General features: G+C 46.5%; 2 non-coding genes across 2 annotated transcripts; both read right to left on the reverse strand.

Annotated features, from left to right (window-relative positions):
- Positions 1–4,628: 4,628 nt before the first annotated feature.
- TRNAG-GCC (transfer RNA glycine (anticodon GCC)) lies at positions 4,629–4,699 on the reverse strand. Its single transcript has one exon. It is a non-coding gene; the product is annotated as a tRNA-Gly (tRNA).
- Positions 4,700–23,023: 18,324 nt separating this feature from the next.
- Positions 23,024–23,094, reverse strand: TRNAG-GCC (transfer RNA glycine (anticodon GCC)). Its single transcript has one exon. It is a non-coding gene; the product is annotated as a tRNA-Gly (tRNA).
- Between the last annotated feature and the right edge of the window lie 1,111 nt (positions 23,095–24,205).

The raw sequence follows: 24,205 nt of genomic DNA on the forward strand, positions 1-24,205 counted from the left end.
TAAGTAGTGCCGCCGTCTCGGTTATATGCTCGGCGTCAACAGAAACTTTCTAGTTGTTCATTGTCTTTTTTCAACCAGCGATTTGTAGATTGCACAGCGTAGAGGGACAAAATACCACAAAATTTACTCTCAGTTACATACCGAAATTTTTTGTCCTTCATGGTAACAAGACTAAAATTAGTTTTGTGGTGTGTATTCTTCCTTCACACCGGCATATGGTGCATACGTGCGAGCGCAATGAGCGACGAGCGTCCTGAGGGGGGCCGGCTCAAGGGCCTGAACAAACATCACGCATCGCATCGATGCTGCGGAATGTGCCGTAAATAAAGGAGGATGGCCAAGCAAGCATTGGAATTGTCTTCGCAACCTGTTTACACAACAACAATGTTACGACACACATCTGCAAAACAATATTGATTCAAATACGAAAGGCGTGAGATGCATTCACGATACTGAGCATTGCCAATGCTCAGGGCCAGGCGTAATGAGGTGACTCTCTTGTCCGTGCCTTCTCTTTCGTCCTGCCTTCTTTTGCGCGCATTATATTTTTTTAAGTAATGGGATGTACAACTTCGGCTGCGTGTGATTCTCGGGAGCTCCTTTTCCTCTTTTTTTCCTTTTTCTTGTTTCTTAGCGATTACCAATCCACAATCACTTTACCGATAACAATCGCCGATTACAATCCCAATTGTTGATTACCTATCATCAATCCTTATCTAGCTTAAAGAGTACGGAATGCTACGCCACTTCTACACATACACACCATTTGTTTCAGTACAGTGAAGCACCATTACACCCCTTATCTTTCCGTCCAATTTCTGACGCGTAATTAGCATATTATTATCTGTTCGGCCCCGCCGCGGTGGCTCAGTGGTTACGGCGCCCGGCTGCTGACCCGAAAGACGAGGGTTCGATCCCGGCCGCAGCGGCCGAATTTCGATGAAGGCGAAATTCTAGAGGCCCGTGTAGTGTGCGATGTCTTTGCACGTAAATGAACCCCAGGTGGTCGAAATTTCCGAATCCCTTCACTGTATCGTCCCTCATAGCCTGAGTCGCTTTGGGACGTTAAGCCCCATACACAACACCAATATTTTTTTTTTCATTCAGCCCCCGCGGCAGGGATCGAACCCGGCTGAATTTCGATGTACGCGAAATTCCAGAGGCCCGTGTACTGTGCGATATCAGTGCACGTTAAAGCTTTCTTTGTTAGTCGCGGGATGCCCCATTGCTGTGCGCTACTGTCACTCTCATTAATGTTCTGATTGCATTGGCCACTGTATATATTTGTGTAGAACTCTTCGGCTATATTAACTAACTTATCTATATTGCTAATCACATTTTTATACATTGTAAGATTCCACTATAGCAACCAATATCTCCGCAGGTCTCCCAACGGCAGGTTTGCATTTTTTTCCTGCTAACGCTCTTACTGTCGCCAAAACCGTTCTCCTTTTGTTTTCTATCACAGCCTTAACTGTGGAGCCTCTACACTCGACGTGGAGGTGCCTCGCGCGGAATTTTTTCCTCCACAGAGGTTTGCGAGCTTCGCCTTAATTGCTGACTTCCTCATAGCCGTACGACATGCCATTAATGTTGCATAGAGTATCGATAAGACATCCAAATGAATAGCTACAAAGAAATTGTGGAGGCAGAATTATTTTGTTCATTTGTTGGCCATTCTTCCGTTCGCGTTCCCTTCCATTTTGTTTCTTAAACATGAAGAATTGGCGAAATGCTTGCTGACCACTCTTTAGATCACCCGCCTCTAGGGATTAAGTGCGCGCGAAAGAACGGAATGTTTAATGGTTCCTGTCTGGTGGCGGCCCTAAGCAAAATTTTGCAGGCTGTGAATGACGTGCTCAAGGTTTAAAAAGAAAATGGTCTCGCCCTTGCCTTCACAATGGAGATCCCTGAGGAAAATTATTTGCGTTTACTTGATAATAAACCTTAGCTTCCTTCCCCACCATGTTTGCGGTTCTATGAGCCAAGGTCGCAAAAGCGATGTTGAACTAAAAATCTGACCATTTTAAAATTGTGAAGAGGGGTACTGCCGTTTCCGTGCGCGACGCGCACGATAAAATACGTTCCAGTCGATACACCTTTCCGACGCCAATCTAAGACGCTATTTCAAATGGTATCGACATCAGTCAAGAAATTCTGGGACCAATATGAACGTCAGACATCTTATTATGTATTTATTTTATAATCGTGAATAATTTAGTTCAGCTGTCGTGCATATTCATATTCCGTAAAAAATTTTAGAGCCTTTGTACGTGTTAACAGATACACAACTGCGAGCAGCCAGCCTCCATCGAAATCCTATTCGCTGATGGCCGAGCAGTTCGCAACGATCGAGCCGACGGCGCAGCAGTGCGACCAACTCGTTGAAAGTCCGTCGCAAAGGGCGTGCGATGAGTATGCATTGCGTATGCATTGTGTGGCCTATAGTTTCGGGGATCAGACTGTTATATTGATGGAGCCGGGATTACAATGTTTTATAATTCTCTCCGTCTTGGAAACACTGCTAATAAAGTTAAGGGCACCACTCGGACATCTGCGGATCATTAGACCACGGGTTGGCATCGGTTCGCCGCATTTTCGTGTGTCCATATGTTGATTCAATATTTGAAAAGCGTTCGTGACAGGTTTGAAGTTGAGACACCTACGTGGCGTCCAGAGCTCGACTGCCAGGGTATCTTCAATCGGGTATTTCTTCCTTGCTCTCCACTCCTCGCATCTCGCCAGCCTCTTCTCTCTAGCCCTCTTCTCTCCTACTCCCTGTGGAGGCAGCCGCACACCTAGCTTATCAAGGGGATTGCCACTGCTTGTTTTCTAGGAAGTGGTCCATACTCGGTACATCGCTTCAATTCGCCAAGACCGGGTTCCGATAATATGTGTGGCTTATCTCAGTCAACTCAAATCAAAGATGAAACGCAAAATATCTTCAGTAATTGTGTGTGAAGAATACTTCGCATACGGTGATCACGAAGTTGATTGCCGACATGGTAACCTATGATCCGAAGCAGTAGCGTCTCCAGAAATATTTTTCGGGAGGAGTTATACGCCACCGGTAAAAAATAAAATGGAAGAGACTCTGCGGCCAAACAGTATATCTAATTTAGTTTCCGGCTTTAATACAGCAGAAGGGTCAGTTGTTTGGTTAACTGTAACATCAACATAAAAATAGGAGTGCCCACAGGACTCCAAGGACTTGATTCGTAAAGAACGTTTATTTTTTCAGAAAAAAAAACCTCGTACGGAAAATCACGGCTATTTACAGCATTTGCCCATCACATACACCAACACAAAAGCTTCTGCTTCACAACAAAGTGAGCAACTGCGAACAAATGGCATTTGTCAAACCTTCCAACTCCATGCATGTGAACGTGCGCCCGACCGACCAGGCGTTTTAAAAGGACAGTGCAAAGGGTGAAGAAGTAGCCTGGCGATAAAAGGAGTGTTTAATTGTCTGAGCTGTGCCTGCAATTAAAAAGAGTGTCATACGTCGTGCGATGGAGACGAAGAGTGTGTCTTTTCTGCATTAACTTCCACTTCCTATTATAGAGCCACGACAACCTACAGCAAACTTCTTTTCGTGAATAAGGAGACACTCTTCTTATTTTAGTTTTTTTGCATTTTAATATATCGATACAGTGTGTAAACAGCAAGGGCAAAAAAGGTGGAAAAGCGGGGGGGGGGGGGGAGGGGTCAGATGCAGAGCTCAGAAAGTTCTTGGGGTGTTCTGACACCGAAACATACCCCCTGGATACGCCCCTGATCCGACCAGCAAACGAACCTTCGCAAGGAAAAACCGCCGATTTCTACAGGGTGTGCGCAACTTCCGTAGGAGAAATGCATTCTTCACCTTTAAACTTCTTGGATCTTACCTGTTGATTCATTACGGGTCTCGGCTACGGCTCAGGTAGCGTTGAGTGCGACCGGAATCCCAATGAAAAGTAGAGTACACCCATGTATTTATGCTAAATGCACAGAAGCATGCATACGTGCGTGCCAAGTCAATTTAAACGCAAGAACTCAGACATTACTGGGCCCAATGGCTCTAAAAGAAACTCACAATTTTGATTCTTTATATTAACCTTTAGAAGCCACTTTCGGGTACTTTTGCCACCCTCATTAAACGAACGGTCTGGTATGAAAAAGCCGGTCGAGCAGAGGGCAGATAATGTCAGAACGCTGGCCGCATATCTGCTGTACTCTAGCCCGTGACAACACATCTCTCACACCATTGAGCACTCGCTGTGATCCCGAACAGAAACCAGCACGACGTACTCAAGCACGATGGAAGCATTCAAAGAAAATGTAACTTTGCAAAACGACAAAGTGGACGCACTAGCGCTGATAATTCACATTACCATGGGTGTAATCGCAATGGATTTTTTCCTCTCTCACCTTCGTTCCTAACAGCGGGCCCCACAGTAAACCAATTTTTCTTCAAAGCGATTCCTGAAAGCAAAAGCAACCAACGATAAACACTATTTGCTAGAAGGAGGACTTAGATCACTCCATCACGTGCGGTACGCGTGGTGCTGAAGTGAGGTTACCGAATGAACGCCTGAAACACAATTGTTTGCTACCGGAATGCTATCGAGTAAAAAAGAAAAAACGTATGCGTCGGCCGGGAATCGAACCCGGGCCACCCGCGTGGCAGGCGAGTATTCTACCACTGAACCACCGACGCCTGGATGCGCCGAATATTTCACCCGTAAGACTGCAGTCTGCGCAACTCGCTCATCCGGTTCTCCACCAACATCCCTTGGACGCATGTGCCTTGTATAGATACGCAGAGCCGTGCTTGCCGACCGACGACTTCCTTTCTGAGTAAGCGCCAGGGACTCCGGTTTTTCCGGCCACGTTCACCGGAGGGAAAATTCACGTATTCCTGAGGAGCAATCTGGTGAGTCTAGCGGGCTTCAATAGTAGACCTGCGTAGCATAATTGAATGGGTATTTTAAAAGTGGAACTGCTGATTACTTAGTTTCTGGGGCGCCAGTAGCTTTCATGCGTCCTGATTGTTCTAGCGCATACTATGCTCACATCGTGTGAGTGAAGCGCAGTAATAAACCAGAAAAATATGTGAGATGAAACAACAAAAAATGCATTATATCTCGTCGTTGAGAGCAGATGTAAGCTTCGAATTTATTGTAAAAACGGCGTAGCGAATCCTGTAGGACGGATCATAGACGGTGGTTGGCCCACTGAAGTCTTGGGCCTCCTTCATCAGCCACTTTTCCTAGATTTTCTGAGCAGGTGAGGGCGCGCTTGGCTACATTTGACCACAGCCGACATAAAAAAAAGTAGGTGATGCCAGAACTGTCTATCGATCGCGGTTGACTGCGCCTATCCGTTCCTCACAATTTGTTTTTCACTTTGCCGTCCTTGCCAACATTCGCGCTGCAGGACGAATGGATGAGTGATGAAGAAGACTACATCTACCGGACAACGCAAAAGGCCGCTATATATGCGCACCTTGTGCGACAGGCTGCGGCGATGGCCGAGATACGTCATAATCGGTAGTGCCTGCGTACTTGCAAGTAAACTGACATAATGTTTTGCCAATCCTACTACGCATTTTAAGATTTCTAATCGTCCTTGTTTATGACACCTTATGCGTCAGGTCTATTTTTCGGTTCAGTTTTTACTGGTTTTCTTTTTCCTTCAGTTCTTGCAGCGTCACTGAAGCAGTTCTAAAACGGTTTGATATATATAGTTTACCCTACGGGTATGTACCCCTGTCATGGCGTACTGGCCATGATGTACTTAATAGCGTACGTAATATGGCTATCTCGCTCTATACAAAGGTTTACTTTTATACAAGGCTCAATGAGAGATTTCCCGGTGAGCTACGGCTAGAGAAAAACGCCCTTATTTTTTCCTCGCAAAATGTCGCCTATGTGGTGTTCCAGAAACTATTCAGCATTCCTTCACGCTTTGTACAGACGTAATACTGCTCACAGATGTCCTACAGCGGAAATTGGTAAAAGTGGTAGTATTTTGATGCAACTAAACCGATATGACGTGCAAGAGCATGTGTTTAGGAATGGGAGGCCCTCCTTGCGTCGCACGACCCGGACACGCAACTTCACTGTGTGAACCAGGGTGCCATTGCCATGGCCCTACGTGGCCTGGACACACGCGCGTAATGTGAGGGCTGTGCGGTGGTCCTGAGACCTTGCACTGTCCAAACTCGCATAATAAAGTTTTTCATCCATCCAAGGTGTTTGCTTGTGAGGCCTCCAGTGAGCCTCGTTATGCGTCCTCAGCGACCGTAATCTCACGAAAGAGGAATGGCTATGCGTCCTTAGTTTTCCCAAGCTTTGGACTGCTAGATGTGCTTAATGAGCAGCGCTAAACAGCTCAGAAGCAAACCCCTTGCGCTGTATACTTTTGACGCGGCCTGTACGTATGCGCTATTTGAGGAACCAATCATCATAGCATGAATATACTTCTAGTTCCCATGCGTACTTTACGTAGCAATTACACTATCTTTGCTGTAACTTCTTCTCTAAATTATCCTGCATAACACGGCGCTTTTATTCTTCCTGACTTTCCGCAGTACCGCCGGGTACCTAAAGGTGACACAATGGCTACAAGATTTTGTCCTGCCTGGTACTAAGCTTATTTAGGGTGAAATGATTGGAGAAAGGTGTTTAACCCCTCCTTGAATGGAAGTAAAAAATCCTTGTTCCGTGGCGCTCTTTGGCCACAGGTGCCCTTGCGGCATTAGGAATCATCATCATCTTCATCTTCAATTCTTCCTGAGTTTGCCAGAGTCCTGCTCGGTTCTCAAAACAATGAGTAGACGGTAAATGCACATCTACGTTTAATAAATTACACAAATATTTACAACTACATCCAATCCATTACAGTAGAGAAGCTGCACCATTACTATCAGGAAAGCTGCTGCCGGCTCTCTGCGTGATTGCTCCAGGCTGCACGCATGTGCCTAGAAAGCCGAGCAGCTCTCTCTGCGCAGGCTCTGCAAGTCAGAAAGAAACAAAAGGTGGTGGTGAGTGAACTTGTTTGGCTGAAATTTAAATCACTCAAAAGTTGTTTTCAAGATAGGAAATTGCAGATCTGCGTTAATTGCCACATTGTGCAGCGTAATACAGAGCTACACACAGAAGCATAGTTTTGTGCCGAATGAGAATCCCTCCGAAATTTCGGTTCCAGCATAGTGGGGAAACGCTTTCCCGTATACGACCGTGTCCGCATTTCTTTATTTTGGCTTTGACTTTAACAGAAGCGATGGTAACTTATTAATTGTTGTGAGAAGCGGGACATGCTTGGAGCCGCAAAAAGGAGTTAGGCTTCCAAAAACAGGACGAGACTCAGAACAAGGATGTTGAGGAACTTTATTACAAATACTAGCCGTCAATACTTTATCGAAGGGACTCAAGCGAATAAATATAATCTCTCTGCGCCCAAGACATAACACTGCTGACATATTGGAACATGGTGTAATCTTCAAATTACAGTAAAGGCGCACACTTCTACTCCAAAATGCATGGATGCACGGTGTTGAAACCAAATATTGCCTTCCATAAAGTTTTGACTCTGGGTGTTGCGTCAAGAGTTCGGTCTACTCACGGTCAACTGTACTCGTCGGCCACCCACGACTCATGTGATCAGTTGGGGTTTCCGTTTAATGCATCAGATTTCTTTCATGTAATGCGTGCCACTGTCACTGCTTAAAATATCGCTCTAGTCAGCCGAAGGTGAGAATTCTAGACAGTAGGCGTACAACATCAATACGCTGATGTCATAAAGTTCCTAGGACCGCAAAATAAAAAGATAACCCTGGGAGTGCGATTCCCTTCGTACCGTATAGATTGATTTGAGCAATGCATGAAATCAGACAGTAACTTTCAGGTTTCAGCGCTTGCTCTTGAGCTGAGCCATTCAGCGAACAGAACGGCTCTCTAGCTCCGCGCTCACAAACCGAAACAAAATACGGTGCGTTACTTTTATTTACCAGCTTAACAATAAACCTAATTCTCTCCCTTTCGAGTTTAAATTTTGCACGCACGCACACACACACAGACAAACACACACACATCAAATAAAGTCACCCGAAAATCAAAAACATAACAGGATTTAATTCCCGACGTTCCGGCTGGCGAGCCAGCCTTTCTCGGAAAAGGCTGGCAAGAAATCAATATATATATATATGTATATATATGGTTTATTGGTTTGGTTTATGGGGTTTTACGTGCTAAAGCGACTCAGGCTATGAGAGACGCCGTAGTGGAGGGCTCCGGAAATTTCGACCACCAGGGGTTCTTTAACATGCACTGACATCGCACAGAACACGGGCCTCTAGAATTTCTCCTCCGAAGAAATTCAACCGCCGCGGCCGGGTCGAACCCGCGTCTTTCGGTTCAGCAGCCGATCACCATAACCACTGAGCTACCGCGGCGGCCATATATATATATATATATATATATATATATATATATATATATATATATATATATATATAGATATATATATATATATATATATATATATATATATATATATATATATATATAAGCGTGGCAAAAAATGATCTGAAGCAAAGATCGCTGATGGAAGTTTTCTCGCCCGTTCCTTAGGGAAAAAAACACGTTGCTTGCGCGTATAGGCCGCGGCTGCAGTGGTATCAGCTCGCACGTGCATGAAGTTCCACAAAATTTCCCCGAGGTAAGACGAGAGAGAACTTCGTTCACCAAAGCCTGCCTGATATTATCACGCTCGAAGTTGTATACAAACGACTCTGTCAGTGTGTGCGTCCGATCGCTTCATGGAAACCGCCCGAAAGGTTATTTCCCCTTTGCGAGGGCTTTGAAGACCCACTCTGCGAAATAACGGCATGAACTGCAATTACACACAATAACCGTAACCGAACAAAAACCCCTGATAAAGGGCTGCCCATAAACAACATGGATCAACTAACGAGCCTCTGGGATCAGCTCCTTTCTTTGCGGAAAAAAGCCAAAGGTAAGAGAAACAGAGCGGCCGTTACGTCTACTAATGTAGCGGCTATTTTCCACAGATTCAAACGTTTTCTCGGTTCTTCTTATGGATGCTCGCAATGCAACAGGTTCATAAACACCAAGCCATAAGCAGAATAAGTGATTGGTTTATTTATTTATTGGGGTTTAACGTCCCAAAGCAACTCAGGTTGTGAGGGATGCCGTGGTGATGGGCTCCGGAAATTTCGACCACCTTGGGTTCTTTAATATGCAATGACATCCAGGAGTACACGGGCCTCTAGAAGTTTGTTAATTTTGCTTTCATTGAAATTCAGCCGCCGCGGCCGAGATCTAACCCGCGTCTTGCGGGTCAGCAGCCGAGTGCCGTAACACTGAGCCACCACGGCGGGGCGCAGAATAACTGTATAGTTTGCTTAATAAATGACACAGTTTAGAGATGTGATGAAGGCTAGCCGTAAGAAAAAAAAAACAAGAACTAAAAATTTAAGTAACACCCGTAGTTTTCTGACCATTTTCCCCATCCTGAATAGCAGCAGTCACTCCTGATCCGCCTGATACATTCCGCAAAAGGAAACAACGTGGCCTGTCCCTCAGAGAGCAATATTATGCTACAGCGTTTGCTGTCTCCATCTGAAGCGAGCAACTGTGAATCACAACCGAAATGAGGGCTTAATGCGGTGGTGGCTACTCCGCAATCAAATGCAGGCCGGCGTATCACCAGTTCAGGCCCACTAAAAGTCGTCTATACAGAACCAAGAAATTGCGATGCTTGACAAAAGCGCCAGTTGCTTGTATAGTTGCGAAATCCATGAGTGTATGTCTAAACCAGCGAACGGCATCTGCGGACGCGCGAGACATAGCTGGTGCACTTCCGGTTATGCAGGATGGAGCTGGCATCAACTGTGCGCGCTGCACGGTGTTGGCTCCACACACTCCAAGTCTTCCAGCGCGGCAAAGAAAAGATCTCCATAGCTTTTCCTGTCCATCGCAGCAGAACTTCTCGCAACGTGCTTACTTCCCGGATGAAGGTTCGGAATTTTTTTTAATCCTTGAGTAATCAAACGTAATACATGTTCCAGTGCGCTGTGAGTTGATGTTTCAGCTTGTGTTGATTTGCAGCTGCTAACAGGCGTTACAATAATTTTTTTTAGTGGTTTATGAAGGGCGATTTCGCAGTACGTGTTCAGCGGCCATGTCCTAGAGTTATCCCTGTCCTCCTCCCCCCGTCTTCGTCGCCATCTCTGCATGCTTGAATAGAGAGGAATTCATCAAATCAGCATCGAAGGAGACCGTGGATCGCATTGGGAGTCCATCAGCAATTTAGTTACTAAGCGGACGAGGTTCGTTATGTGCGACTGAACGGATAAGTGCAGTGCGCAATGTGTTCGCCGGGGTGATTCTTTTACCATTCGTATTAAATTTTTTTAAACTGCCATCTTCTTTCATCTTTGTGAAGCCCTTTTCACCTCTAGTGGTATCTGGCAATAACTTCAAAAGGGAAACATCAACCCCACATTGGAGGCCAGTATGACGGCCGTTCCTGACACACTCCTGTGTAAAAACTGCAGGATTCGGCCTCTGGAGTACTAAACTGAACCTCGTATGAATAGAATTGCAGAAAAATGCCTACTGTCCAATTCTGCTCTTCTCCGCCAGTTGTCGGGCGTTGTTTCTGGGACGCGCTGTGGCCAAAACATTTTCAAGATACACAATAACACACATCGTAATCCGGCCATTTCAACACCCTTCTATCTGCCGTACCCTACCAGAGTCGGCTTGTGTGAATCGTCTGGGTGGCACGATTACAAGTTTTGCAGGGTGCGTTCACGGAAAGGGGCAAGCAGCCTCCTGCCGAGGCGGTGCGCCAACGTGCACGGAAAAATAGAAAAAAAAGTGAACGTGGTGAACCATGAACATAGGGCAGAGTAATGCCCAGTCAGACGTAAACGACGCAGGAGAAGGAATTAATCTATGGTTCTATTTACGTGGGAACAGCGCAGCAAAAAAATAACGATAGCAACTAGCAGCCTAGACGCCGTCAGTAATTCGTCTATGAATCAATGATGGACCAATGGAATGCACTTCGCTGTGCCGTCAGAGCGAAGCCATGGCTGCCAGCGTAGAAAATGAGGAGGTTGGCTTTGTCGAAAGATTGCGAAGAAACGTTCATTTGAATTTTCACCCTCTTTCAGGGCGCGCATGAATCTAATACTCGGCTGTCATGATCATAAAGGCGCGAACTACGTACTGGGCTTGCTTAATTTAAATTCCGAAACATTCTCAGGGACCCGTTAAGGGAGACCTGAGGACGAATAGAAGCTGGTCTGCATCGACTGGGCGCAGTGTTCAAATCACAATGAAGCTACATGCACCGGATTCGGAGCTTTTATAAGCTCAAAAAGACCAGAAACTATATACCGGAGTCGCCATCACTGCCCAAAATCGCAAGTAAACTCCGTGAGCTGACTCCACTTTTCTACACAGCCATTAATTTTGAAACGGTGTTAACCAGAACATTTCGCTAAGGACGTCACGAGCTTAATTCGACTGGCGGCAAAATAACATATCCAGTATTCTACCCGGTTAAATGCATCTTTTGCTGCCAGCAGAAAAACGCCAACATAGACAGAAAAGGGAGAGAATCGATTTTTACCCACAACATTAACTGGATGGAGTTATCCCCAGCGTCCATTCATAGTGCAACCCAGAGCACGGTAGATTTGCGGCGAACCCGTAACAATGTGAACGTCATACCTTTTTACAATGTGCTTCTGGCGCCACTCAATTGATCAGGTATGGTCTGAGACTTAAGTAAACAACAGTAACATTTGCTCCCAGCATACCCTAGTGGCCATAAATGCGGCTGAAAGCTTTGCTTACGGGGGCTGAAAACTGCATCAAAGTGGAAAAACTACGCGCTCCTTCTTCCGGTTAATGGTCATACTAGGCGTGTTCGTATAGACACCACAGCTGTATACAGCCTCGGCTACCGCTTGCCTCTTGTGTAGATTTTTAACATAGAATCTCCACGGAACAGTCATGAGGAGCTGACCGCTCCCGTCTTTCAGACGCGACTTACGGAGGCTGTCGGGAGGGGCAGCAGCAGTAGAGCCATGGCCAAAATGCCCCTTCTACATCCGTCGTACCGCTCTCGGGCGTCGCCCAGGCTGCAGCACTTCACTGTCAAGATAGTGACGACAGCTGCCTGGGCTGCCACCTGCTGAGGACCCCCGTCAGGTGTGGAGATGCTTGAAGCGCAGGAAAGACCGCTGGCACCACTGGAACGTAGGAACATTGACTCCGCCGTTGGCTGCATCTGAGGCGTCGCAAAGGCGTATGCAACAATATGGCTGTCAATGGCTGGCTCCTTGCCAACGCTAAAATATATCGTGCATGAAAAGTAAACACCATGGATAAAAAAGCAAGTCGAAGGACCTTCTCTATTCTAAGTGAAGAATAATCGCCTAACGGGTGCTCCTTGAACGGCTCTTAATATTGTTATCCCGAAAATTCTCACGACACTTCATACATCTCATTCACAACGAGAACAAGAATTACACCTTGCTGCAGCATTTTTACTCAAAATAAAAAGCATGCAAGAAGAGAACCGTGCGGTCTATCTTGCGTCAAGTATAAAATTTTTGAGCGCAAGCTCAGGTGTGCGAGAACGTGGAAATGCTCCAGCCCTGCGTAGTGAATAACAATTATTTTCATGCCCGTGGAAACACATATTCAGCGCGCATCTCCCATGCCAGTTGGTTTTCAAGAAAGCCTTATTTGCTTTCTGTATAACTGGGGTCCAACTTTTCAGTAAGACTAATTATTGCACACGCAAGACGGTGCCTTCAGTCACATGCGCTCACACCAAGAGGAGAGCCTCAAACTATTCCTTTGTACGCAAAATAAGTTCCCTGTCACTGCATTCACCGATCTCTCACTCGCACCGCGTAGCTCGTGCCGAGCACAAAGCACCAAAAATTTCGCGTTGATTGACCAACGCTCCTCGCCATGCATTAACATCTGGTTGTCGTTCAACTACACTGGTGCGTGTAACTTCTTTTGTAAACTCTGTAGTGGATATCAGGTTGAACCCTCATAAATACAAGCTTTCAACGAATTTCTTGGATGCAAGGTGCGAAATACAAATTTCGAGGATAATACATGTCAATCAAGGTAACTCAGCACACAAGACTTGGAACGAATGTTACCTTGCAGGTCGCTCGGGGGGCGGCTGACGGCTCCTCCCTGCACGCTTCCGTCCCGCGCGGGCGCTTCTCGGATCTTACAATCCCCTTGGCATTTACAGCGCTGGACTGGCATTCACCAGCGGCTTCGGTGCCTTGGGTGCTGTTCCGGTCTCCGTCTGAGGCGACGGAGCGCTTGGCGAACATGGCGACCGTAGGCTGCCCAGGTGACTCCGAGGCACGTGTTCCGCTCTGAACGCTGTTCCCCGACGTACTGTGGAATATGGATGCATTTCGAATGAGCTTCCCTTACAAAAATGCTTCTTGAGACAGTGTTGAAGTTCTCATGAGCAGACTCAACACGCCATGTTGAATTTTTGTTGTGACCAGGATGGGCTAGTGTTGGTGAATTGTTGAGGCCGAGTTGAAACTCATTGGAAAAGTGGCCACTGTGCTAGAGTTGAGCATTCTCAATGAAATTTCTGCTTTGCGTTCATGTTGAATTCATGTTGGAATTACGGGAGTGAATCAACACGCCATTCTGAATCTTGGCTGGGGTAAAAAAGCAAAAAAATTCTGGAATACATTCGTATTGCGCTAGATGGACCGACTACCAATGCAATTTTCGGTGGTATATTCATATTTATTGCTGCAATTTCTCGTTAACGTGAAGCCGTCATCCCCTGTGACGTAGTGCTCCTCACATACGCACAAACACGTATGTACATCAATATATATACATACATATATACACCTTAGCCCTACACATCCATCAGTTAAAGAGCATGGGACAGTACTGCTCACGAGGCTATAGAAAAAACTGACAGAGTTCATCTTACGATCTTAAGTGCAGCCTCGGCTTCGCCCTTATATAGTCCTACTCAGGGGTGTGCCGACCTGCGCAGGTTGTAGACTGCCGATCAGCAAAGTTATGTCAGTTACTACTGTTAATATTTATTTATTTTATGTGTAGTAGAAGTAATGAAGCTCATATGCAACGGTCTATTATTTGACGACCTTGATTCATTCATAAGCAACTTAAATAAAGCATAAATAAGCGCCCTTTTTTATGAGAGCACATACGAATCATCCGAAGTAGGTATGCCTGAATGAGCATATTGCACTTTTTTCTTTGCAAGAAAATGACTTTGAGCGGTTTATGAGAGTTTTGACGGGTGTTGCGTGCGTTCTTGATATGTGTAATGTGATCAGGTTCTGTTTACACGATGCATGTCGAAATGATTTCATTTAGTTAGGCTTAGAAACGGCTGTCTTGTGATGATTCAACTTAAGTTCAACATAAATTGCTCAATAGTAAATCTCTTGAGTACGCTCAACAAAAATTCCGTGTAGCAGGTGTGTGTAGGCTCAACATACATTGAGTTCATGTGGGTTTCCAGTTGATTCAACAGGAGCTCGACAAGGCGTCAACAGAAGCTCAAAAGTCATTTTTGTAAGGGTTAGCAGCCGGCCTGTCGCCAGGACCTTCGTAGAAGCACACAGCGTGGTGATCTGCTTTGAAGGAATTATTTTTCAAGTTGGCGTTCAGTGGAAGTCTCGCGCGCCTTGAATCTCAGATTTGGTTGGTTGGTTGGCCTCAAGGAATCTCAGAGTTCCGCGACGACCGCGAGGGATCCATTTTCTTCTTCTTCTTCTCCCTCAGTAAAAATGGCCCATACCCGCGCGCTGGGATTGGCCAAGGTGCAGTGGTGAATGCCAACCAACTATTTCTGCGGGAAAAAGGTGTGAGGCAGTGAAGTAGTACAGTGGAATGACTGAAATTAGAAAAAAAATATATATAGTGTTAGCACTATAAAATTAAAAATATATACTAATTCTTAAAATTTAAATAAATGAAATACATTTGAAGTACCAAGAATAGAGTACCTTACACTTTTTGGAAATTCGGCACAGGTTTTGCATAGTTAACAACGTAACCGACAAGTTTCAATGATGTAGTTATGCAGGTTACCGCAAACGCATCTTAAAGGTACCCTTGGCTCTCGCATGGAACGAGAGAAGAACTTTTAGAGACACAGGGGATCCTAACCTAGAAAGTGGGACCTCCAAATATTGCTTTCTCTCAAATGTGAAACCTCCGGAAATAGAGGAGAAAATGTTGTGTTGTTTCTACTTCTCCACATGAGTCACAAAGGTTTATCGTAGCGAACCCTCATCTGCATAAGTACAAATTGAGGTGGGGGATTCTGCATTGCAGAAGCGTCGCTGATACCTCCCGCATGCTTGATTTACACGACCGGACATTCCATGGGTAATTTCAGAGCTGAAAATCCACGGTATTCACCAACGGAATATCCAAGTTGGTTGAGATATTTTGGAACCGTTGGAAGCATGGGAGTCTCCAACAGAGGGAGGTGAGGGACGCGGTAGATTAGAGGGGCACTGAGAGCTGACCTTGCCAATAAATCAGCCACCTCGTTAAAATAGACAGCCGAATGACCAGGTACTGAGACAAAACGGACCTCCTTTACAGTGCGTAGCACAAAAAACCTAAGCGAACGATTCAATAGAGAGTTGCCGGACGTTTGGAGAGAGACTAAAACTGAAAGGCAGTCTGGAAGGATAAGTACCCATGCTGCATGCCTCGGAATTTTGTGAATAGCCGATCCAATAGCCAAAACTCTGCAACGAATACAGGAGTATAATTAGGAATACAAACAGAATAGCTCCAAGCCAAATCCTTTGAATATATCCTAATCGCCGCCTTCTCGAAGCTCCTGGGCGCATCAGTGGTGAAAACAATATGATGCGGAAAATTCTGCAGGTGGCCAGCAAGAAAACCATGCAGGAATTTTGCGGGCATATGTTTCGCAAGGTACGGCAAAATATGGCAGTAATAGAAGGGGGGAGTTAACTTCAAACACTGGTCCTCGTCACGGCACCAGTTGACTTGAAACACTGATCATCCTGGTCACGGCACCAGTTAATTTTTTCCTCCGGATCGTCGTCGGAATGGCCGGTTCGTCTATTATCGTACGTGGTTAGTAGTTCGAAGGGCACTTCGCGCCTTCGTCCACTCGTCCGACGCAACGAGTGTAGCGACGGTTCTGCAACATTTGTGCCGCCGATGTCGGGGATCGCAGTCCACAAATAGAAATGCGCTCAAGTCAAGCCCTCTTGCCTTTTTTCTCTGGGCCTCTTTGTGCCCTTCTTCGTACAGCAAGGCAATGAGCAATATGGGGGCATATTGAGGACGGTGAAACTCCAGCGCGCGTTACGAGCGTTTACCAGTACTACGTGCTGTGAATGCGGCGGCTATCCTCCAACTTGACGCATCGCGCGCGGCGACCGCTAGATCGCAGTGCATTTCGCATAAGGTCTATAAGCCCACATGGGTCCCTTATGGGTGCAGTGCTGGTACAAAACGCTGGGGCTGCCCACTTCGTGCCTGAATGGGTCCTTCGTCGGCTAGGCATGAGCTTACACAGACTGGGCCGCCCACCTAGGTCTCAACGCAAATACATGCGGGCTAAGATGCAAAACTTGCTCAACCCTGGATTTCTGTCTACCTTTGTTCCTTCCTCGAGGACTCCTCTGTGTCTGTCCTGTCCCTCTCAGCCCCCTTCCCCGAAATGGCGCGGAGGCGCTCACTCTACAAGCCACTACCGAAGTCGCCCTCCCGACCCCACACTCCCTTCGACGCTTCCATGAAGTGGACAGGAGGCTCCGATTGTACTCGTTCATTGTGTCCGGCCGCTGCGCGGTGACGTTATGCAGGAGTGCTCCCACGCCTTTCCTGCGTTTGTTCGGAACAGGTTTTTTCTTCTCTCCTGCGGTTGGGTTGAGTGTGAGACGATGAAGGTAGCTGCGAAAACACGTTGGCACTCGCTAGTCCTCGTTGAATTTGTGTTATACAGTTTTGTGTGCCTTTCCTCGTGTTGTTTGATCAATCTACGATCGAAGATAACATCACCTTCCATGCGTACGTCCAGTGCAAGTATGCTGGAACCCTGTCGTCCTTGTTTCATTGTTGAATAGCTTCGCTCCGAAAGACGTGAGGGGTGAACAGTAACATCTAATGACATTTGAGCGGTGGAGGCCACGGCGGTGAAGGCGGATTTTGTCACGGCGACGTCGTGCTGCTAGAACGTAAGCACGCATTTGAAATCACTCTGTTGTCTAAGTAGTGCCGCCGTCTCGGTTATATGCTCGGCGTCAACAGAAACGTTCTAGTTGTTCATTGTCTTTTTTCAACCAGCCATTTGTAGATTGCACAGCGTAGAGGGACAAAATACCACAAAATTTACTCTCAGTTAGATACCGAAATTTTTTGTCCTTCATGGTTCTCACAAAATTCGGCGCATTTTAGGAACAAACAAAGAAAAACCGCCGCGCGCATGGCGTCTCGCCGGCGCGAGCCCGACGGGGGAGAGGGAAAGCCCCCGCCGAGCGCGTGCCTCTCTCTCCACCGCCGCGGCGTGCGCCGAGGAAATGAGTCATCCCCGCCGATTATTCTCGAACATGCGAGTCGGTTCTACTGCTGACCGGAGGAAAAGGGCGTAGCCTTGCGTGCACTAAGTCACGACCCCCTCCTCTGCACTCGGACGTCGGCGACGCCGCCACGACGGCGCCACGCTAGAACACGCTGGAACCTTCGCGAAACGACTCCTGACTCTGACCAATGGGGACGCGCGGCCAGTGAGAAGAGAGAAGGGAGACAGCACTGCAAATGCTGCGTGTATGTGCGCGCCTACCCTGGCGCGTTAAACAAACAGACGTGAAAGCGAGCCTATAAAACAGGACGTTGACCGCTATCAGTCAGTCCGGACCGCCGTTTAAGCTTCATCGAAGCGCGCCCGTTCGACTCCCGGGAAAACACCTCTCGGCCAGCATCGGACCAACGAGGCAACGGTCGCCAGTCTGCGGGACGGCGTCGTCGTGGAACTCTGGTCGTCGGACTGCCGCAGTGCCCGGTGAACAAATTGTGTTTTGTTTGTTTACCTCTCTCTCCTGTGTTAGTGCACTTTAGGTGCAATATTGCCATTGTATTGTATTCTCTCTTGAGTTTAACTTTGCACGAGTTGCATTGTTTTGATAATCACTTTGTATGTGTTTGTACTAGTGATTGTGAAATCCTCTGTATCGTCTCTTTGCTATCTAAACCTTGTTTTGTTTTGTAAACCTTTGGCTCCGACCCATTCTCTGGCTTGCGACCAGCGAAAGCTGGGCACCGAACGCCCAAAAACCTCTTGTCACTTGGTGGCTGGTCTCCGCTGAGTTTGCCACGCTGAGTCGAGGGCATCTCCTTAGAGTCCGAGACCGCTACCCCCACACGCTCTAAGGGTGTCTGGGAGCTTCCCACGTAAAAGTGCGCGAAGTCTGGGTGACAATGGTAACAAGACTAAAATTAGTTTTGTGGTGTGTATTCTTCCTTTACACCGGCATATGGTGCATACGTGCGAGCGCAATCAGCGACGAGCGTCCTGAGGGGGGCCGGCTCAAGGGCCTGAACAAACATCACGCATCGCATCGATGCTGCGGAATGTGCCGTAAATAAAGGAGGATGGCCAAGCAAGCATTGGAATTGTCCGAGCAACCTGTTTACACAACAACAATGTTACGACACACATTTGCAAAACAATATTGATTCAAATACGAAAGGCGTGAGGTGCATTCACGATACTGAGCATTGCCAATGCTCAGGGCCAGGCGTAATGAGACGACTCTCTTGTCCGTGCCTTCTCTTTCGTCCTGTCTTGGTTTGCGCGCATTATATCTTTTTAAGTAATGGGACGTACAACTTCCGCTGCGTGAGATTCTCGGTAGCTCCTTTTCCTCTTTTTTTTTTCTTGTTTCTTAGCGATTACCAATCCACAATCACTTTACCGATAACAATCGCCGATTACAATCCCAATTGTCGATTACCTATCATCGATCCTTATCTAGCTTACAGAGCACGGGATGCTAGGCCACTTCTACACATACACACCATTTGTTTCAGTACAGTGAAGCACCATTACACCCCTTTTCATTCAGTCCAATTTCTGACACGTAATTAGCATTTTAATATTTGTTCGGCCCCGCCGCGGTGGCTCAGTGGTTACGGCGCCCGGCTGCTGACCCGAAAGACGAGGGTTCGATCCCGGCCGCAGCGGCCGAATTTCGATGAAGGCGAAATTCTAGAGGCCCGTGTAGTGGGCGATGTCTTTGCACGTTAATGAACCCCAGGTGGTCGAAATTTCCGAAGCCGTTCACTATATCGTCCCTCATAGCCTGAGTCGCTTTGGGACTTTAAGCCGCATACACAACACCAATATTTGTTTTGATTTTTCATTCAGCCCCCGCGGCAGGCTTTGAACCCGGCTGAATTTCTATGTAGGCGAAATTCCAGAGGCCCGTGTACTGTGCGATGTCAGTGCACGTTAAAGCTTTCTTTGTTAGTCGCGGGATGCCCCATTGCTGTGCGCTACTGTCACTCTCATTAATGTTCTGATTGCATTGGCCACTGTATATATTTGTGTAGAACTCTTCGGCTATATTAACTAACTTATCTATATTGCTAATCACTTTTTTTTACATTGTAAGATTTCACTATAGCAACCAATATCTCCGCAGGTCTCCCAACGGCAGGTTTGCATTTTTTTGCTGCTAACGCTCTTGCTATCACCAAAACCGTTCTCCTTTTGTTTTCTATCACAGCCTTAACTGTGGAGCCTCTACACTCGACGTGGAGGTGCCTCGCGCGGAATTTTTTCCTCCACAGAGGTTTGCGAGCTTCGCCTTAATTGCTGACTTCCTCATAGCCGTACGACATGCCATTAATGTTGCATAGAGAATCGATAAGACGTCAAAATGAATAGCTACAAAGAAATTCTGGAGGCAGAATTATTTCGTTCATTTGTTGGCCATTCTTCCGTTCGCGTTCCCTTCCATTTTGTTTCTTAAACATGAATAATTGGCGAAATGCTTGCTGACAACTCTTTAGATCACCCGCCTCTAGGGATTAAGTGCGCACGAAAGAACTGAATGTTTATTGATTCCTGTCTGGCGGCGGCCCTAAGCAAAATTTTGCAGGCTGTGAATGACCTGCTCAAGGTTTAAAAAGAAAATGGTCTCGCCCTTGCCTTCACACTGGAGATCCCTGAGGGAAATTCTTTGCGTTTTCTTGATATTAAACCTCAGCTTCCTTCCCCACCATGCTTGCAGTTCTATGAGCCAAGGTCGCTAAAGCGATGTTGAACTAAAAATCTGACCATTTTAAAATTGTGTAGAGTGGTACTCCCGTTTCCGTGCGCCACGCGCACGATAAAATACGTTCCAGTCGAAACACCTTTGCGACGCCAATCTAAGACGCTATTTCAAATGCTAGCGACATCAGTCAAGAAATTTTGGGACCAATATGAACGTCAGACATCTTATTATGTATTTATTTTATAATCGTGAATAATTTAATTGAGCTGTCGTGCATTTTCATATTCGGTAAAAAATTTTAGAGCGTTTGTGCTTGTTAACAGATACACAAATGCGAGCAGCCAGCCTACATCGAAATCCTATTCGCTGATGGCCGAGCAGTTCGCAACGATCGACCGACGGCGCAGGAGTGCGACCAACTCGTTGAAAGTCCGTCGGAAAGGGCGTGCGATGAGTATGCATTGCGTATGCATTGTGTGGCCTATAGTTTCGGGGATCAAACTGTTATATTGATGGAGGCGGGATTACAATGTTTTATAATTCTCTCCGTCTTGGAAACACTGCTAATAAAGTTAAGGGCACCACTCGGACATCAGCGGACCAATAGACCACGGGTTGGCATCGGTTCGCCGCATTTTCGTGTGTACATATGTTGATTCAATATTTGAAAAGCGTTCGTGACAGGTTTGAAGTTGAGACACCTACGTGGCGTCCAGAGCTCGACTGCCAGGAGATCTTCAATCGGGTATTTCTTCCTTGCTCTCCACTCCTCGCATCTCGCCAGCCTCTTCTCTCTAGCCCTCTTCTCTCCTACTCCCTGTGGAGGCAGCCGCACACCTAGCTCATCAAGGGGATTGTCACTGCTTGTTTTCTAGGAAGTGGTCACTACTCGGGACATCGCTTCAATTCGCCAGGACCGGGTTCCGATAATATGTGTGGCTTATCTCAATCAACTCAAATCAAAGATGAAACGCAAAATATCTTCAGTAATAGTGTGTGAAGTATACTTCGCATACGGTGATCACGAAGTTAACTGCCGACATGGTAACCTATGATCCGAAGCAGTGGCGTCTCCAGAAATATTTTTCGGGAGGTGTTATACGCCACCGGTAAAAAAATAAAATTGAAGAGACTCTGCGGCCAAACAGTATATCTAATTTAGTTTCCGGCTTTAATACAGCAGAAGGGTCAGTTGTTTGGTTAACTGTAACATCAACATAAAAATAGGAGTGCCCACAGGACTCCAAGGACTTGATTCGTAAAGAACGTTTATTTTTGCAGAAAAAAAAACCTCGTACGGAAAATCACGGCTATTTACAGCATTTGCACATGACATACACCAACACAAAAGCATCTGCTTCACAACAAAGTGAGCAACTGCGAACAAATGGAATTTGTCAAACCTTCCAACTCCATGCATGTGAACGTGCGCCCGACCGACCAGGCGCTTTAAAAGGACAGTGCAAAGGGTGAAGAAGTAGCCTGGCGATAAAAGGAGTGTTTAATTGTCTGAGCTGTGCCTGCAATTAAAAAGAGTGTCATACGTCGTGCGATGGAGACGAAGAGTGTGTCTTTTCTGCATTAACTTCCACTTCCTATTATAGAGCCACGACAACCTATAGCAAACTTCTTTTCGTGAATAAGGAGGCACTCTTCTTATTTTAGTTTTTTTGCATTTTAATATATCGATACAGTGTGTAAACAGCAAGGGCGAAAAAAGGTGGAAAAGCGGGGGGGGGGGGGGAGGGGGGGGGAATGGGGGCAGATGCAGCGCTCAGAAAATTTTTGGGGTGTTCTGACACCGAAACATACCCCCTGGATACGCCCCTGATCCGACCAGCAAACGAACCTTCGCAAGGAAAAACCGCCGATTTCTACAGGGTGTGCGCAACTTCCGTAGGAAAAACGCATTCTTCACCTTTAAACTTCTTGGATCTTACCCGTTGATTCATTACGCGTCTCGGCTACGGCTCAGGTAGCGTTGAGTGCGACCGGAATCCCAATGAAAAGTAGAGTACACCCATGTATTTATGCTAAATGCACAGAAGCATGCATACGTGCGTGCCAAGTCATTTTAAACGCAAGAACTCAGACATTACTGGGCCCAATGGCTCTAAAAGAAACTCACAATTTTGATTCTTTATATTAACCTTTAGAAGCCACTTTCGGGTACTTTTGCCACCCTCATTAAATGAACGGTCTGGTATGAAAAAGCTGGTCGAGCAGAGGGCAGATAATGTCAGAACGCTGGCCGCATATCTGCTGTATGACAAAAGGCTCTAGCCCGTGACAACACATCTCTCACACCATTGAGCACTCGCTGTGATCCCGAACAGAAAGCAGCACGACGTACTCAAGCACGGTGGAAGCATTCAAAGCGAATGTAACTTTGCAAAACGACAAAGTGGACGGACTAGCGCTGATAATTCACATTACCATGGGTGTAATCGCAATGGATTTTTTCCTCTCTCACCTTCGTTCCTAACAGCGGGCCCCACAGTAAACCAATTTTTCTTCAAAGCGATTCCTGAAAGCAAGAGCAACCAACGATAAACACTATTTGCTAGAAGGATGACTTAGATCACTCCATCACGTGCGGTGCGCGTGGTGCAGAAGTGAGGTTACCGAATGAACGCCTGAAACTCAATTGTTTGCTACCGGAATGATATCGAGTAAAAGAGGAAAAAATTATGCATCGGCCGGGAATCGAACCCGGGCCACCCGCGTGGCAGGCGAGTATTCTACCACTGAACCACCGACGCCTGGATGCGCCGAATATTTCACCCATAAGACTGCTGTCTGCGCAACTCGCTCATCCGGTTCTCCACCGACATCCCTTGGACGCATGTGCCTTGTAGATACGCAAAGCCGTGCTTGCCGACCGACGACTTCCTTCCTGAGTAAGCGCCAGGGGCTCCGGGTTTCCCGGCCACGTTCACCGGAGGGAAAATTCACGTATTCAAGAGGAGCAATCTGGTGAGTCTAGCGGGCTTCTAAAGTAGACATGCGTAGCATAATTGAATAGGTATTTTAAAAGTGGAACTGCTGATTACTTAGAGTTTCTGGGGCGCCAGTAGCTTTCAAGCCTCCTGATTGTTCTAGCGCATACTATGCTTACATTGTGTTAGTGAAGCGCAGTAATAAACTGGAAAAATATGTGAGATGAAACAACAAAAAATGCATTATATCTCGTCGTTGAGAGCAGATGTAAGCATCGAATGTATTGTAAAAACGGCGTAGCGAATCCTATAGGACGGCTCATAGACGGTGGTTGGCCCACTGAAGTCTTGGGCCTCCTTCATCAGCCACTTTTCCTAGCTTTTCAGAGCAGGTGAGGGCGCGCTTGGTTACATTTGACCACAGCCAACATAAAAAAAAGTAGGTGATGCCAGAACAGTCTATCGATCGCGGTTGACTGCGCCTATCCGTTCCTCACAACTTGTTTTTCACTTTGCCGTCCTTGCCAACATTCACGCTGCAGGACGAATGGATGAGCGATGATTAAAACTACATCCACCGGAAAACGCGAAAGGCCATTATATATGCGCACCTTGTGCGACAGGCCGCGGCGATAGCCGAGATATGTCATACTCGGTAGTGCCTGCGTACTTGCAAGTAAACTGACATAATGTTTTGCCTATCCTACTACGCATTTTAATATTTCTAATCGTCCTTGTTTATGACAGTTAATGCATCAGGTCAATTTTTCGGTTGAGTTTTTACTGGTTTTCTTTTTCCTTCAGTTCTTGCAGTGTCACTGAAGCAGTTCTACAACGGTTTGATATCTACATTTTACCTTGCGGCTATGTACCGCTGTCATGACGTACTGGCCATGATGTACTTAATAGCGTACGTAAAATGGCTCTCGCGCTC

The sequence above is a fragment of the Amblyomma mixtum genome, chromosome 3 (genome assembly GCF_055824585.1).
Source record: "Amblyomma mixtum isolate Tamu chromosome 3, ASM5582458v1, whole genome shotgun sequence".
Taxonomy (NCBI): Eukaryota; Metazoa; Arthropoda; class Arachnida; order Ixodida; family Ixodidae; genus Amblyomma; species Amblyomma mixtum.